Source organism: Amblyraja radiata, chromosome 8, assembly GCF_010909765.2.
Source record: "Amblyraja radiata isolate CabotCenter1 chromosome 8, sAmbRad1.1.pri, whole genome shotgun sequence".
NCBI lineage: Eukaryota > Metazoa > Chordata > Chondrichthyes > Rajiformes > Rajidae > Amblyraja > Amblyraja radiata.
Window position 1 is genome coordinate 69,787,520 of NC_045963.1, and position 10,338 is coordinate 69,797,857.

General features: G+C 42.2%; 1 protein-coding gene across 4 annotated transcripts in view; it reads right to left on the minus strand.

Annotated features, from left to right (window-relative positions):
• The window catches only part of ralgapa2 (Ral GTPase activating protein catalytic subunit alpha 2), a 462,100-nt gene that overhangs the window by 354,841 nt on the left and 96,921 nt on the right, over positions 1-10,338 (minus strand). The window lies entirely within an intron of this gene.

The following is a 10,338-nucleotide window of genomic DNA, read 5'->3' on the forward strand; positions in this document are numbered from 1 at the left end:
GTTTATGACAAAGAGATGAACATATTGACAAAGAAACCACATGGACCAGGACTGGAAGGAGTTTATGGAATTGCACTATTATGAATAAATCTTTCAACGATTACCACTGGTTTACCGGTTCTTCAATAGGTTGTGTATTTCTCCGTACGCTAGAAAAAGCCTAGATTTGATTCTCTTCCTCGAGATACAACAATCTGTTTAAGAACCATCATATCCCCTCAGCACCAAGGAGAACAATTCGCACATTTCAGTGACTAAAATGTATCTGGCTACTTTATTAAGGATAATCCCAGGAGACTTTATGTATATAAAAGGAAAAAGGGTAACCGGGGAATGATAGGACCCCTGAGGAATCAAATCGATTAACTGCGCAGAGCCACAGGAGATGGGCAAGGTCCTCAATAAGTATTTCTCCTGTTTTTACTGTGGGGAAAGACATAAGGACTGGAGAACATGGGGCAGTCAATGGAAGTGTCTTGAGAGCAATCCGCATTATGGTCAAGGAGCTGCTGAAGGTCCTGACGCACATGGTGGTAGACAAATTTCCCAGGCCTGATCAAATATATCCGAGGACACTGTGGGAAGCTAGAGAGGAGATTGCAGGTGCCCTGGCTGAGATTTATGAGTCGTCATTCAATACAGGTGAAGTACCAAAAGACTGGCGGGATGGCAAATGTTGCATCTCTATTCAAGAAGGACTGCAGGGAAAAGCCAGGGTACTATAGAGCAGAGAGCCTAACATCGGTGGTCTCTGTTCTTGGTTCTTGGTTTCTTGGTCCTCCAAAATATTCCTAAAGGAATTTCAACTGGAGGTGGTGGAGGGAGGACTTAAGCCAGAAAGGGTTATTGGGAAGAAAGAGCTACTTTAAATTTAGTTGCAACTGGTTGGGTAACTATAGTAGGGTGGAGATAGTAGGGTCAGAATAGTATAATAGGGTCATAAAGTTATTAGACAGTATTCCACGAGATAAGATATACATGCATCTAGATGGACAAGGGTTGATTAAGGATCATCAGTGTGGTTTTGTACAGGGGAGGTCGTGTCTCAAGAACCTCATTGAGCTTTTTAAAGATGTTATAAAAAAGGTTGATGAGGGCAGAGCTGTAGATGTTTTATAAATGGATTTTAGTAAGGCAAAGGTTCAACAAGGTTCCACATGGTAGGCTGCTCTAGAAGGTTAGATTGCATGAGATCCAAGAAGAGATAGCTGAATGGATAGAAAACTGGCTTCATGGAAGAAAGCAGAGAGTTCTACCGGGGTTAGTGGTTGAAGCAGAGAGTGATGGTGGAGGATGTTTTTTCAGACTGGAGGCTTGTGGTTAGTGGTGAGCCACAGGGTTCAGTGCTAGGTCCATTGCTGCTTGTCACCTATATCAATGATTTGGATAAGAACGTACATAGCATGATTAGCAAGTTTACAGATGACACAAAGTGCTAGACAGGCTAGATGCAGGAAAAATGTTCCTGATGTTGGAGGAGTCCAAAACCAGGGGTCACAGTTTAAGAATAAGGGGTAGGCCATTTAGGACTGAGATGAGGAAAAACATTTTCACCCAGAGAGTTGTGAATCTGTGGAATTCTCTGCCATAGAAGGCAGTGGAGGCCAATTCACTGGATGTTTTCAAGAGGGAGTTCGATTTAGCTCTTAGGTCTAAAGGAATCAAGAGATATGGGGAAAAAGCAGGAATGGGGTACTGATTTTAGATGATCAGCCACGATCATATTGAATGGCGGTGCTAGCTCAAAGGGCCGAATGGCCTACTCCTGCACCTACCTTTCTTTGTTTCTAACAGCCAAAAAACCTTTAAAACTATTCTATTCTATCAGACAGATAACCAACACAGCATGGTTTATCTCAATTAGTTGTCCTGTTAAATCCTTGTGCATTCATCCCAGTTATTCTTCCAGCCTGGAATCCATAAATGGTTTTTGTTTTAGTACTGACAATGAAAATACTGGCGAGCAATGGTTCTTTCACACTCTGAGTACTAATTACTTTTCATCATTTAGTAGCATTCATATATTCTCATGCATTGTATCAAGTCTGACTTGCTTTAGGAGTCAGGTTAATCCATGTGGAAACAGGAAACACTAATTTATCCATGCTGTCCAACATGTCCCGTCCACACAAGTCCCACCTGCCTGAGTTTGGTCCATATCCCTCTAAACCTATCTTGTACCGGGCCAAACGTTTTTTTAAACATGAATGAATGAATAAGTTTATTGGCCAAGTATTCACATACAAGGATTCACATATGTTCATAAACATAGTGACAGTATATGCTCTGAATACACATTGACAATGATTTAATGGATGGCCTATAAACCAAATGAGAATGGGAGTCTTGCTCTTGTAGACATAGATGGGCAGGGGAACTTTATGAAATGCTTTGCAAAAATCCATGTAGACAACATCCAAGCCCAAGAGTGATTACTGTAGCGTGCAGGCTCTCATCGCCTGCATGCGAGGGTCACCCACTGTCTTCACAGAATTAAGAGGGGGGGGGGGGGGGTGGATCTGTGTCTGTGCCTGTGTGTGTCTGTGTGTTTTAAACACAAGAAAGCAATTTTTTCACAACCTGCTACCTGTGAACATTAGCACAGCTTAACTATCTTTATCAACAGTACTCAGAGATTTAAATGCTCAAATGCCAGTATTTAAGAAAATGATTCAAAACAAATCACTGAAAAACTGGAAAGAGTTTATTAAACACAAAATGCAAATTACACAAGGAGCCAACAACCTTAACGATAGAATGAGGTGATGACCAGAAATTTATTAATTCACATTGAATGAGATGGGGTACGTAGATGTGGAGTAACATAGAACCTGGTAGATGATAAAAGACCAAATTCAGCTAGTTTTCCTTCCTTATGCAATTGTTCACTGATCAATGCGCCCCGATATTAAATAATGAGAATTTCAACATTTCGCAGTCTGGTCAGACATAGCTTCAAGAAGTATGTAAAGAAAGGGAGATGAAGAGTTTTAGTGAAGGAATTTAGCATAGCACATAGAAGAGTACAGCACCAGAGCAGGCCCTTCTGCCCAGTGTCTATGCCGTATATGATGCCAAAACCATCACTTATCCACCTGCACATAACCCATATCCATCCATTCCCTGCATATCCATATGCCTATCCAAAAGACAAATGCCACTAACTTATCTGGTTCAACCACTAACCCCGGTAGCACCTTCCAAGCACTCACCACCCACTGTGTAAAAATAATTCACCCTTTTAACTTTGGCTCTTAAAACTATACCCTATAATACTTGATATTTCCATCCTGGGACCGACTACCCTATATATGCCTCATAATTTTGTATGCTTCTATCAGGTCTCCCCGCAACCTCTGACATTCCAGAGAAAACAATCCAAGTCTGTCCAACCTCTCCCTGCAGCTAATAACCCCTAATCAAGGCATCATTCTGGTAAACCTCCTCTGCATCCTTTCTGTAATAATGGCAACCAGAACTGCACATAGTACTCCATATGTGGCATAACCAAAGTCCTATAAAGCTACATCAGGACTTCCAGACTCTTATGCTCAATACCCCAACCTATGAAAGCAAACATACCATAATGCCTTCTTTGCCACTATCTATTTGGTAAGGAAAGGATTTGGACCCCAAGATCCCTTTGTACATCAATGCTGTTAAGGGTATATAATAGTATATTTCCCCTTATATTTTGCCCTCCCAAAATGCAACACCTCACATCTGCTCGGATTAAACTCCCATCTGCCATTTCTCTGCCCATTTCTGTAGCAATATCCCACGGTGTACTTTGACGGCCTTCCCCAGCAATCTTGGTGTCTTACCAATCAACATGTCCATATTTACATCCCAGTCATTTATATCTATCACAAACAGCAGCAGACCCAGCACAAATCCCTGTGGGGCTCCACTAGTCACAGACCTCCAGCCTAAATATTGTCCTTCCAACACAACTCTCTAACAGCAAGCCAGTTCTGAATCGATACGACCAGGTCACTACTAATCCTGCGCATTTTAATATTCTGGATCAGCCTACCATGGGGAACTTTATGAAATGCTTTACAAAAATTCATGTAGACAACATCCATGCCCTACACTCATCGATCTCCTCAAACACTCGATCAAGTTAATAAGACCATAGGGCTCAGGCTGTTGGAAGCGTGCATACCAGTGGTGAGAAACAGAGAATCTGTTATTACCTAGCCAATGTTTCCTTCAGTGAGGATATTAATTCAGAATCAAAGAAACTTGCAGAAGATATACCAGCGCTGATTCTTTAAAACATCAGCTGTATTTAATTTTTTCTTCCTGCATGTTGTCCGTAAGTCTGGGTATTTGAACATCAAGGCGTCTTTGTTCTTTCATGTTGTTCTTGCTAACTCTCTTTTAAAAATATTTATGACATCAATTTCTTTCACCATTTCAGATTGAGACTTGTCAGGACCTAGAAGTCTCTATGAAAACATCTTCATTTTTGATCCCTTGCCATTGATTTAGAGCCTGGAATCTCATGTCAAAGTTGCAACATGACATGATACAGCAATTCCAACACACAGAAATGTGAAAGGCAGCAGAGAGGAGTAGAATTAGCCCAGCCCAACGCGGGCACAACATCCGCTCCATCGAAAATATCTATACGAGGCACTGCCTCAAGAAGGTACCACCACCATTTGGGCCATGCCCTATTCTCACTGCTATTATCGGGCAGGAGATACAGAAGCCTGGAGGTCCCACATTAGGCTCTTTAATTTTCCAGCACAACCGCAACCCTATCTCGACAGCAGAATACCAGAACACCTCTTGCACTGCAATAGACTTACTTTAAAAAATGTATTTTTTTCTTTTCAAAATGTTAAGTAATTTAAGTACAATTTCTGTTAATGTTTTGCTGTTGTCTGTGTTCTTGTGATGTTGCAGGAACAAGATTTTCATTATACATGTACCTCACCATGCTTGTGTATGCCATAAACCCGACTTGACCAAATTTTCAGCATGATTGTTTTTTATTTTTATATTCAATGCATTTATAAACCAATTGACCCAGATGACATTTAACCATCTGACCAGCTTGATGTGCTACCTTTAAGGATTAATATCTGAACACAAAGATGTCTGCTTAAAGAAAAAAAAACTGCAAGAGGAAGTCAGTGGGTCAAACAGCATCTGCTGCAGAAGCACCCACTGCAGGGTCTTGACCCAAAACATCAACCATCCCTTTGCATCCACAGATGCTGCTCTACCCACTGTGTTCCTCCAACAGCGTGTATTTGCTCCAGATTCCAGTTGTCTTCAAAATGAGATCAGATAAAAGCAGACTAATGTAACAAATACCCCGTTAGTCACAAATGTCCTCAGAAGACCTCTATTCGGTTTGGCTAACATGAGTTTCCCAGTCACGTCCATGTCCCTTCGGCCAATCACTGCCAAGCAAGATACTCATATATGCTAATCCCATTTGCCCAAGTTTGCACCCTGTTCCTCTATATGTCTAATAATCATACTGCTCTGTCAAGAGGCACAAGAGACTGCAGATGCTGGAATCGTGAGCAAAAAATTGAGGAAAGGAACATGGGGTATTAGGAGAGAAATGGGGGAAATGAGGAGGAGGAGGAAAAAAAGAACAGGTTGAGGGGGCTGGAGGGAGAAAGGTGTGTGCACCGGTGGGGGTGGGAACAAAGAGGAGCACCAGGGGGTTTACTTGAAATTGGAGAATTCAATGTTTATCCATATCCCTCCCTCTGACCTTACATTTCACTCCCCTCTTCCTACCACATTTGACACTCTTTTGTCTCCTTTTACCGAGTCGTTGCCAGTATTGTCAATGTCTGTCATTCATCCCTTCTCACCTCTATTCTCCTATCACTTGCCAGGCTTTGCATCACCTCTACCACTCTTTGCCAGTTCTCTCCCCTGCTAGATTTGTCTGAAGAAAGCTTGATACTTTGGTGCACCAAAATGTTAAGCACGTTCTTTTGTTCCTTTCAGCAGAATTTTAGAATGGCTGCAAAGTGCAACTGCATGCCTACCCTCTCCAGCTCTTGTTGTCCTGATATCCAGGTCATCTCGGGTTTCATTGTGAGACTCCAGGTAAGTAGCTGGGACCCAACCTTGTTCTTCTGTTGTACTCACAAACCACCAACCTGAAATAGAAAGAGCAGATTATGTTTGGTTAATTGAAACGGTGGGGTCATTATATTTTCAGATGTGATTCACCTAAACGTTATCCGGTCAAATGTCAGTTGTGTCAATGTAGAGCAAATTTAGCTGTTGTTTACAGGTCAACCACTGGTCATCTTCCAAATCAATTTTCCAATATATCTTCTTTTTACCTCAGCCATGGGTTCCCCTCCAGGGTAAATACCAAGATCCTCAACCACATTCACTTCATTTACTACACTCTCTTTCCGTTCAGACAAGATACGGTCCATCTCCAGAACGTTCGAAGCCTCACGTGAGATCCCACCATCAGATACATCTTCCCTCTTCTCTCCATTTCAACATTCTGAAGAAACTGCTTATCTACATGCTTCGGTTCACTCTTCCATCATCACCAATAACTCCTCTCCTTCACATAAGATAGACAGGAGCATATTTTGATAGACATGGGGCTGATTAGGGATAATCCGCATGGTTCTGTACTTGGGAAAACATGGTTCAGGAATCTGATGGAATTTTTTGAAGATGTAACTAAAAAGGTTGATGACAGCAAAGCTGTAGATGTAGTTTATATGGACTTCAGTATCTGATATGGCTCCACGTGGCAGGCTGCTCTGGAAGGTTAGATCACATGGGATCCAGGGGGAGCTAGCTGACTAGATTGGACAGAATTGGTTTCATGAAAGGATGCAGAGGGTGATGGTAGAACGTTGTTTACAGACTGGAGGCCTGTGACTAGTGGTGTGCCTTAGGGAATTGTGCTGGGCCCATTGCTGTTTATATGTGGTTTATATCAACATTTGAATGAGAATGTATATGGCATTATTAGCAAGTTTGCAGATGTCACTGAAGTGGAGGAAATGAGAGTTGGCGAAGATGGTTATCACAAGGTGCCGCAGGATCTTGGGCAGGTGGGCTGAGGAATGGTTATTAGAGTTTAATGCAGATAAATGCAAGGTGTTGCATTTTAGGAAGTTAAACCTTCACAGTGAAAGGCAGCACTCCGAGGAGTGTTGTGGAGCAGAGAAAACTAGGAGTACAGGTCCATAGTTTAGGGTCAAACCCTACTTCAGAACTTGAAAGATCTGTTCAATATTGATTGAACTATCAAGGACTCACAGCTCACTATTTGCCATAATTTTAAGTGTTATCGCAGCCTGGCAGAAGGTACAAAGATGATCCATTCTTTAAAGTGGAACAAAATTCGCTAATCAATTTCCAAAACATGCTGCGGTTGAACCATGCTACTCTGCCTGCATGCGAGCCATATCCCATATTGCTACAGTTTTCTGAGTCCAACATTGAGACCAACAATTCTGATGATCAGATATGCCAGCATTTTATATTCAGTCTTTCAGCATTCAGATCTTTTTCAGTTATGTTAGATAATTATTCACCAGTACCAGTTCCTCCTGGCTGATCTTCTGTCCCCTTATTTGACCTGTTACCAACTTCTTTGCGATTTAACCTCTCTCATCTTCAAATCCAACATTTGTTTACTACTATCATTCCCATCTCTGCATCTTAAAATCTATTATGCTTCTGATAACCCCAATTATGGTGAAATTTCATTCACCTGAGATCTCAATTCCATAAAGTACTGAGTATTTACAGCATTATTTTATGTCATAGATCCATAGCTGATATATATATATAAGCAACTGCAATTTAACTCCCAAACCTGCAATGTATTTGAGTCAGAAGAATGTCAGGCAATATAAACTTAACAATACAAACAGGCGCAAGAACAGAGAGATATGTATGAAGTGAATTTGCCAGGACATGTGGGGATTGCAGTTCAGAAAACAAAATTGCTCCAATACTCATCCGCCTTTCCCTCAAATCCTTCTACTAATTAATTGAGAAAAGGCACAAAGCAAATTGATTGTGCTGGACCTTACAAGTCACTAAGGACCTAGTGGCCTTTGAATGGTTATAAAAACTGTAGCAAGTCAGAGATGTTGGAATTGTGCACCTTGGACACTTAGAAGATACTAATATAACTAAGTAAAGTGGATTTATAAAAGGGAAATTATGTTGGACTAATCCATTTGAGTTCTTCCAATATGTATCCAGCAGAGTGAATGGAGGGAAATAGTGTATTTGGACTTACAGTTGACTTTCAATTAGAGGGTTGGAAGAGGAATTGGAGTTAATTCCTCCAGTTAAGTGAAAACTGAGTAGAAATGATTGTGTTCTTATTAGTTGAGGGCTGTGGCCAGCAGTTAAAGCAGGGCAGAGATCAGTGGCTGCATTCCAACTATTCACAATCTGTACCAATGATTTGGCTGGGTGGACCAAATGTTACATTTCTAGATTTTCTGACATGTGGGAATACAAGAGCGATGAAAATATGAGCAGTGATGAGAATTTAAAGAGGCTCCACACAGAGTGAAATAAGCCTGGTGATGGCAGAAAGAGTACAATGTTGAAAATATGAGATTATCCACTTTAGTAGAGAAAATAGAAATGCTGACTACTTATCAAATGGTGAAGGATTGGGAAATGTTAATGTATAAAAGGACCTAAGTGTCTTCGAACATAATACTGTGAAAGCTAAGAGGCCGATAGATACAGCAGGTAATTAGAAAGGCAAGTGGTGTGTTGCCCTTTATTGCGAGAGAATTTAAGGATGAGGATCAATGTTTAGCTGCAATTCTTTAGGGTGTTGGTCAGACCATGCTTAGATAAATAAGTATAAACTTGCCATAATGTGAGTGCAGCAATTACTCACCAGATAGGTTCTTGGGATAGAGAGTTTATCATGAGGAGAGTTTGATTACGTGCAGTCTTATCCTCTAGAGCAGGGGCCTCCAAACTTTTCAGCATGAGGGCCACATTATATATTTGGCACATTTTTGCAGGCCGTACACACACACACACACACACTCACACACACACTCACACTCACATACACTCACACCCACCCACATACACCCACCCACACACACCCACCCACCCACATACACCCACCCACCCACACACACACACTGGGGCCACTGCCGCCGATCCTCACTGTCTCCCCGGGGCCATCGACGGTAACCTGTCAGCAGCTGCACACAAACCCTCAACTTGATAGCCTACAGCAAACTGACGTTTAAGTTCCCGCGCTACCACAGAAGCCGCTAAACAGCCCGCTGCACGGAACGTGGCGGGGCGGATAAAATGGTCGGATGTGGTCCGCAGGCCATAGTTTGGAGACTGGGGCCATAGTTTAGAGTTTAGAAGAACGAGAGTGATCTCAATGAAATATACTTGGAGTGTTGAAAAGCGAATAATGATTTGCCAGGCTAACGAATCACAGAGATTACAGTCATATTTCAAAGTAAAGAATAGGATGATTCAAAAGTGAATGGAAATGCAAAATTTTCAGTCAGTCAGTCGTGCATCTTTGGAATTCTCTACCCAAGGATATAAAGTCTCAGTCTATAATGGCATTCTGAATTTCTACCTCTCCCATCATTTCAAGCACTTACTTCCATGTTCACTGGTTGACACAACATTATCGTCAATGAGCTCTCTCATTTTTTTTAATCTTTGTGCCAAGTGAAATTTGCCACTCTCAACGTGTAGCCGGCTCAACCCGTCGGTGTGGCCCAGCCCGAGAGAGAACGGTGCTCCCGTCGGAGTGGCCCAGCCCGAGGGTGGAACGGCACTCACGTGAGGGCGATCCGGCTCGGGGCTGGAACGGTGCTCCGGCGGCTGGGACGGCGTTCTGAGGCGGTGACCTGAGTGTGCTGTACTGGAGGACGGCAGCTTCGACCACCCCGGGCAGCGGTGTTTGAGCCGGCCCGTTTGCGGGGTTCGGTGAGCCGCGGGACTGTTGTGCCATCGCCCGGTGGGGAATCGCCTCAGCGCAGAGGGAGAAGAGGAGGGAAGATACAGTAACCCTAAGATTTTTGCCTCCACCACAGTGAGGAGGTGCTTGGAGGATACACTGTGGTGGTGTTAATTTGTGTTTATAGAATAGAATAGTTTCTTTATTGTCATTGTAACATGAACCATGTACAACGAAATTGTAAAATGTCAGCCAGTCAGTGCACCATTCAAACATTTCTAAAAGCTAACGATACATACAAGGTAAAATATTTAAAAAAGATAAACTAAAATAAATATCATAAAAATAGCACGCATAAACACCCAGCCCTACATCCTTCTGTCGATTATTGTTGTTTATTATTG